Consider the following 8060-nt stretch of genomic DNA (forward strand, 5'->3'; position numbering starts at 1 on the left):
GGAAGAATGGGCACTTGTAGCTCACAGATTTAGATGTTGTAACTCATTTGTTTTATCCATAAACAATCATTTTAAAACGTTGTTGTTTGAAGAGTAACATGCTAGAACTGTTTCTGGGAGGCTGCGCACAGTGACTTCCTGTCTAGCTACTTTCTGTAAAACAACAACTTGTCTTTTTTTTAACCTCTTAATCTGTGAATTGAATAAACAAATAAGATACAAGGCATTAAGCTGTTTCCCCTTGAATTCAGTCTCTTGCTAAGCTAAGCTAATCGTCTCTTGGCTCTATTGTTGGGAGTTAATCAATAGAGACCCAAATGCGTGACAGACAGACAGCTGAAAAACTAAACCCAACTTTGTAAAATTAAAGATGAAATCCAAAAAGGGGAAAATGCAGGCTTAAAACAGACAAAGACAGGAAGTGAAAAGTAACAGAAGACACATGAGGATAAAGTCTACAAAATGAAACAGGAAATCATGAAACCCAAACCATGACACTACGTAGTATGGGTCTTATCATCTCATTCAAGAAACTGAATAAGCATATTTGTTAGAATACCATTCAAAAACAGTAATGAGGCTTTCATTTATTTGAATACATTGAATATTTTAAACTGGAGCTTATTTGCTAGCATAAAGAATTATTAGCCAAACAACTCCAAAAAAAGAACCCACATAGTAAAAAATCTGAATATTCCTTTAAAGACCTTTTGCATCAATATTATGGAAACACAAAGCAGATGGATAGGAAGACAATCTGCTTCGCCGTGTGTGTTTAGACCATGGGATCTGATTCTCTGCTCGGGGACAAGGAATAATTCCACATCTCTCCCAGCTAATCGGGGGGATGACAACACAACCAATTTCACTATGCCTCTGGTCAGTCGGATTTACACACCGGAACAAACAGAAAATATTTGAAAATGTATGAATATTATTGTCTGAAAATGCAAGATGCGGTTTAGAGGAATGCACTGTTAGTTGAGGCCTAAATGCCATTGAAGGTAGAGGTATGGGACACTGGTTGCAGCTGACAAATCCTTGGGCAAACTAGCAAATCTGTGTGGGGAGGGGTGATACTGGTGCTCTCATGAAGAGATGCCATGTCACCTCACATGGACTAACATGCTATGATCTACTAGGTTTCAGCCAAATTGACCTATCCATCACCAACAAGCAGCCAGGTGGTGCAGAAAGAGGAGGGGGACAAGACAGAGGATGAAAAAGAGAAAGAAAATTAAAACAAGGTATAGAAATGGTTGGAGGAAGTGCGCAAAAGCATATTTAATGTAAAAAATATATATACAATCCGACTGATGAACCTATATTATAGGTTGAATTCTACATTTTTGGTGCGGTTGTTACACATACACACCCTTACCTCCAAAGCTCTGCAAATTAGCTTTTTCCCCCCCTTCACTCTTCGAACCCCTGCTGTGAATAAAATTTAGCTCGTCTATGACAGAACCAACAGGCTCCTTTTCTGTTGTGCACTTTTGATCACATTATTAGGACCAGAGACGGATGGAACAAAGCTCTTCTTACCATCTCTGATGTGTCTTTGTCTCTTGTTGTCTCAAAATGCCAGAGCCATTGTGTCGGCAAATCAATTTTTTTTTTCTCCCTCTGTGATCCAAACCAGGTACATCTGTAGTCAGATCAGTGAGAGTGGGGGACTGTGGGGAGAGAGGGGTGTTTGAGCTTCCTCTCCCTTTTTGTAATGAATTGGGTAAAGATAAAGGGAATGTGGACAGAGATAACAGCACTGTTGTTAAGGTTTTATGAAGACAGATGTGAGAAAATACTGGGTTCAAATGGTTGCACGTTGGCAATGAAAGCATGGTGACTCATGGTGTAAATACAAAGTTTATTAGCCTCAATATCAAAGGCAACACAAGCTTTCTGATAAATACTTCTACACTAATTAAATTCTGTTGCAATGTTGTAAGTTCACAAAGTAATGAGAAAGTAACCCAGAGACAAATTGGATGAATTAAATACATTATCGTTTTACGTGGTTTAGCATTTTTATTGGGTGCAACAACTACAGACAGGCACACTTAACAGTTATATACACATATCTGTGTTATACGTCACTGTCAGTGACTTGAGGATTGTTTCTTTTTTTACTTATACATAATGTTAATGATTCAATGATACATCTGGATTACAGGAATACTTTATACCTTTCAATATCTACTTTGGAATTCTTTGGAGTGTTATTATTCAGACAGCCTCGTGCAATTACATGTTTGAATCTTTGAACAATTTTAAATCTTACTGATGTTATTCCTGGCATGTTTAACATCTCACTCTCTCAGGAGACTGTTTCCCACCTGCTTAAAGACAGCCACCATTGTCCCAGTACCTAAATAGTCTGCTGTGTCGAGTCTTCTTGACTACTGCCTTGTCGCAGTCACCCCCATCCTGGTTAAGTGTTTTGGGGAACTGGTTCTTCAGCACATCCAAGACAACATCCCAGCCAGCCATGACCCTCACCCGTATGCAATGAGAACCAACAGATGCACATAGGATGCCATATCCACTGCCCTTCGCTCAGTCAGCTAGATTCTTCTTAACTTTTACATAGGAGTAATAGGAGGCATCCTGACAGGAAACATCACAAACTGGCATGGTTCATGTTAGGCCAAAACATCAGTGGTACCCATCTTCAGGGTATCAGTCAGTGCGTTTACATGCACAGCTCAGTCAGATTACAGCCATAGTTCGACTATGCTACTCAGACAACTGCAATTATCCGAGTATACATGCCGGTGAGAAAATCGGATTATTGATTATTGTCATTATTGATTTCGGAGGAAAGACGCCGCTGCCGCCGTCCGTCTACTTCCGGCTCACGGCCCCGGGGAAAAATCTCGCGCCTGCACAGAACGCAAAATCCGATCCGATCCGCTGGAATGTATACATGCAGGAGTAATGCGACTATCAATCGAATAATCTGGGTGCTTTAATTTGACTATGAGAAATCCGGTCCGATTTTAGTCAGACTAAGGTGTATACATGCATTTTAGAAATCCGTTCATAGTCATACTAACACAGTAATTCGGTTTTCTTGAGTGTCATGTAAATACACTGACTGGCATTGGTAAAGTGAGGTGTCTGCACAGAGCCCAAGTTACTTGAAGACAACAGCCACACCCACAGTCTTTTCATCTAGCTGCCATCTGGCAAAAGATACAGATACTTGTGTTGTAAACTGGCTAAAAAATGAATCTTTAACCTTTTTACCTTTAAATGCTGATTTGGTTGGCCTACAATCTGACCATAGAATTGGAGTTATTGTGGAAGATGAAGTGAAAGAGAAGTCAGCAATGTGGTTTTTACAAAGCAACAGTTGTGTCTGAACAACTGTAACTCGTCAAACCACTGAAGCTCCTGCGCACTGGCAACCCTCTGTTATGATGGACATGCCCCCAACACCATTGCTCAAAACCTTTCCCACACAGGACTAAAAAATAACAGTACCAGTAAAACAGGAATATGTTAGCACTTCTATGCCTAAAAATACAACCAAAGCTGTGAATCCAATTACATTTGACAGCTGTCAGCCAGGGCGTAAATACAGTGCATACCTTGTTTTTGACAGTAACAGTTAAAACGTGTTGAGCTCTAAACCTGCACTAATTGACTTTTTTGGGTCACTAGGGGGCATTGCAACACTAAATAAACAAAACACAGACAAATGTGTTAGCTGACAGTGGTTACAGATCCTGTAGACCAGTGTCACTCAGTAACTGGCAACTGATTTGTATTTCCAAATCAGTAATATTATAACAGCATTCTGGCAAAGCAGTAATGCAGCGTAGCTTAGTATAGTAACTGTTTGTTTGTTTGTTTGTTTGTTTGTTCGATCTGTCTGAGGTGGGTTATCTTTCAGGGATGTATATTAATGGTAGGCTAGGGCAGGTCACATCGGCTACAAGCTAAAAAGCTGAACAAAGTAAGGACGATGAGGGAGAAAGGTACATACAGCTTCAGCAGCTGGAGGAATTGTCATTATTTTGAGGTTGTCAGTCAAAGTTGCAAAGAACATTTTTTCATCAATTGCAAACTTTGCTTGAGCAGCAAAACGCTGTCAGCTCCTAAAAACACAACACTGACGTTAAATGTCTGAAGCATCTGAATGGAATGGGAACAAAAACACCAGTGCAGGACACGGTTGTGGAGAGACGTAAAGTCAACAAGATGTGAAGAAGAGAGAAGTTCCCTATGTAAAAGCAATATAGCCATGAGGTTGCAGGCTACAAAACCAAAACAAATAGTTAAAAGATGCTAAAATAGTGGGTTTATCACTGAGTGAACCCTTGCACATTAAACATTATCATTTGATCCCATTATAATCATAAAAATATAGAATAGAGCATCTTAGCTAAACCCTTTAACACTTACACATCAATTACTATTCTGTTATGCTCACTGTTATGCAGCTATGGACAAAGTTTACACATAAGAGCAACTCTGCATAAGTTACATGACTGTCATCTTTGGCTTGTAGGGAAGTTGAAGGAAACAGAAAAAATATGTTCTTTCAGACTATGTGCACAGCAGAGCAAACCCGCCATGAATCCATCACGGACACAGTGCTTTCAATGTATTTTAGTGGGACTATAGTGTAAAAATAGAAATGTGTGTGTATATATATGTGTAAAAATCTACGTTTACACTCAGCATGTCTGCAATCAGGGTAAACAGGCAAGCTGTAACCATGGTAACAACGGTGTGCCAGATTAACACAATCACATTAACTGCGCCAGGCTTGGGTCGGGTTTTGGACCCAAAAAATAGAACCCTTGTCAAGTTCAGGTCGGGCTTGGTCATGACCACGACTTGGTTGGATTTGGACATAGAAATGTGTCACTCTGATGAACAGAAAGACATGCACTCATTCCAAGCTGCAGCTCGGGGAAGATGGAGCAGGCGCTGCAATATTTAACTCCTAAAGGCTAAAACATGAATCTAGTACTTCTGGGGGAGCATAGCACAGGGAGGTGCATCAGTTTGGTTTGTGCCTCCAAAGGAAAGCCTCAACAATTTGTAGAAAACAGCCTACTGTAGCCTCTTTGACTGATCGAATTGCTACCTGTCATACAGCAGGTCAGACAAACTGTTATTGAACTAACAGGCAGCCTTTCTAACAAACCTGCTGCCTTCAGAGCACACATTTATTGGCAGAAGGATTTCCAATAGAAGCTGCTTAAAGATCTTCCAGCTGACTATCCACACACCGAGGTTGCTGTAAGTGATGAGACGAGTGGGGAGATAAGAGGAGCTAACTGACCTGATAATCAGGACTTAGTTTTTCCGAATTTCCCCCCTCATACGCCGCCACGGTCAGCCTTTGGAGCTCAGTGGAGCGGACAACCTGAGCTCACAGGTTGGGAGAAGAGAGAAGAGACAGTCGATACCTTTGACTGCCAGAGGTTTCCCTAAAGAAGATGAGCAGAGAAAACAAGAACAGAGAAATCTACATACGTACAGAGACATAAAATCTGCCAAATCACAGTATTGCATCTGATATCTATTCATATGAGCTGCATACAAACTATCACTTGGACCATTTATTTTCTGTCCTCCTCTGTCTTTTGTCGATACCAGGGCTTTCAGGTACAGAAAAAGCTCTGTTTTATCTTTTTCATTTCTGAAAGTGGGGATGGAAAGAGAGGCATGAAGAAAAATCCATGGTTGGTTCAAATCTCCGTCTCTGATCCCCATTCTCAGCTAAGGCATTATTTTCAAGAAGCGTTGTCTTCAAGCGCCTCCTGAGCCGTGATTGTTTGGTACTCAATCATGCAACAGGTGTGCTTTCTCTTCCACTCCTTCCCCTCTCTCGCCATGTCTTTCACGTGCACCAACAGCGTTACAGGTGATTCTCACCTCATTGTCATTCGGCAGTCAGCCGTGTATGAAGGTCAATACTTTGAAGGAGGGCATGAGAGGAACAAGCCAATCAGAGGGGAGAGATGAGACCAAAGTGTGATTGACTGGCTTCAGGGGAGGTGTGGGGGTGGGGGGGGCAAAAGAGGGGGGGGGGGGGGGGGGGAAGAGGGCGCCAAACGGAATATGCATACCCAATGAGGAATAGGGGATGAAAGGACTTAGTTGCTACGGCAACACACCTGCCGTGATGTGGCTTCATTGATATGAGGGGCTACAGGGTTTTAGGCCATGGGGGTTTGAGAGCTCACGCTCATTTGTGTGTGTGTGTGTGTGTGTGTGTGTGTGTGTGGGTGTGTGCGTGTGTGCTTGTGTGTGTGTGTGTGTGTGTGTGTGCGTGTGTGCTTGTGTGTGTGTGTGTGTGTGTGTGTGTGTGTGTGTGTGCTGATCACATACTTGCACATGTGTGCAAACAACCTGCCACACACACTGACTTTAACAGCACCTGTGACAACACTGCCTGTATCTGTCTTCAGCCTCTCTGCTGAAATTTTTGTATGTGATTTTAGTCCCTACTCTTTATTTCTCAAATTCATGTCTCCATTTTGTCTGACAGAAATGGCGTCATAATTTTTGATGCTGCAATAATATTATAATCTTATCACGTGAAGTAACACTTCACATGAAGTTTATGGGAACATCAGAAAAGCATCACAGATGCTCATACAGTTCTATCAGATCACTTTTATCAGACCCTCTCCAAAGACTGACCCGAGGCCTGAGCAGATCGTCTTCTCACTGTCCTGATTCTCTGCTAAATAATTGGTCGGATTATCGGAATTGACTTGTCATTTCCCTGATGGCCCGGAGGTCATAACCCTTTAGCTGATAAAGAAACACAGATAGCACTGATCAAAGATGTATGATACAACTTATCATTCTGTAAATCCCACATGGTTTACAGCTGATAAAGAAATGATACATTTGTTAGGCTTTTTACTGCAACCATTTTTCAATTTGCAGGCACACAAGCATCATCTGGACTGTATGGAAAGATAAAATCAGCCATCATATAAATGTATTATACTGACTGCATGGTAGAAGATAACCTTGGTCGACTGGTTTCATGTATGATGCAGAACATGGCCATATTTTGATATCTTAAGCATCTTAAGGGTCGTTTGAATGATCTTGGGAGCACATAAATCTAATTTTTTTTAGCCATTTTCTTTTCAAAAGTATAATTCCATTAAAAGGCCAGTTGATAACAAGAGCCAGGTCACCACTAATGTAGATGAATATAAGACAGAGAAGAAGACTTTTGACTGCTTCCAGACAGAAACAGAGCGATATTAGAAATATACACGAGTTATCCTCCCTGCATGGCCATATGGAGAAAGGCCTCCTCCTCCTCCACATCTCTTCTCCCTCTCTCATTTATTTCAATTTGTCATGCTTTACTTTTCCCTTAAGAGAGCACGCTTGCTGGTGAGCGGCCCCATATAGGCCGCGAAATTGTGTCTGCGCCTTGGCTGTAATGAAACATTTAGATGCAGGGGAGAGTGATGGTTGCGCATTAATACAAGTGGTGGTGTTGCCAATGCAAGCAGCCGGCTCAGCTCGCCACTCCAAACAGCATGGTGGTGAGAGATGTTTCATCTCTCATGTCAACATAGTTTTTTTTTTCCCCCTAGGAGGGGTCAAGGGTTTTCCAGTGGTGCATGATTGGTTGAGAGCATTTGCTGATATCTGATGAGGTGATAATGGCACCATGGAATGAAGGTTCTGGACTTACATCAGTGTAGGTCAAAACATAGTGATCTTGCCAATATAGTGTAATCCTCAGCAAGAATGTGTTAATGCTGATAGAAATTATTGGTTGGACCGAGCCTTTCTGTGCACAACAGCTATACATTTACAATATATGTGATATACTGTATGTAACAAAGACAGTGTGTAGTGAACACATATCTTTGGTGATAGTGTGAAAGCCACCTCAGCTAAATTTTGAGTCCCACGTGAAATGCCTCTTCCAGATTGTCTCATTTCTGTGCAGGTCCGGACTGGCCATCAAAAGTACCAGGAGGATTTCGAGTGGCGTGGTATTAATTGGCCTGGGGTGTCAGAACAGAACAGTGCTATTAATGCAAAATGAAAGCTGCTAC

Source organism: Sparus aurata, chromosome 6 (genome assembly GCF_900880675.1).
Source record: "Sparus aurata chromosome 6, fSpaAur1.1, whole genome shotgun sequence".
NCBI classification, from domain to species: Eukaryota; Metazoa; Chordata; class Actinopteri; order Spariformes; family Sparidae; genus Sparus; species Sparus aurata.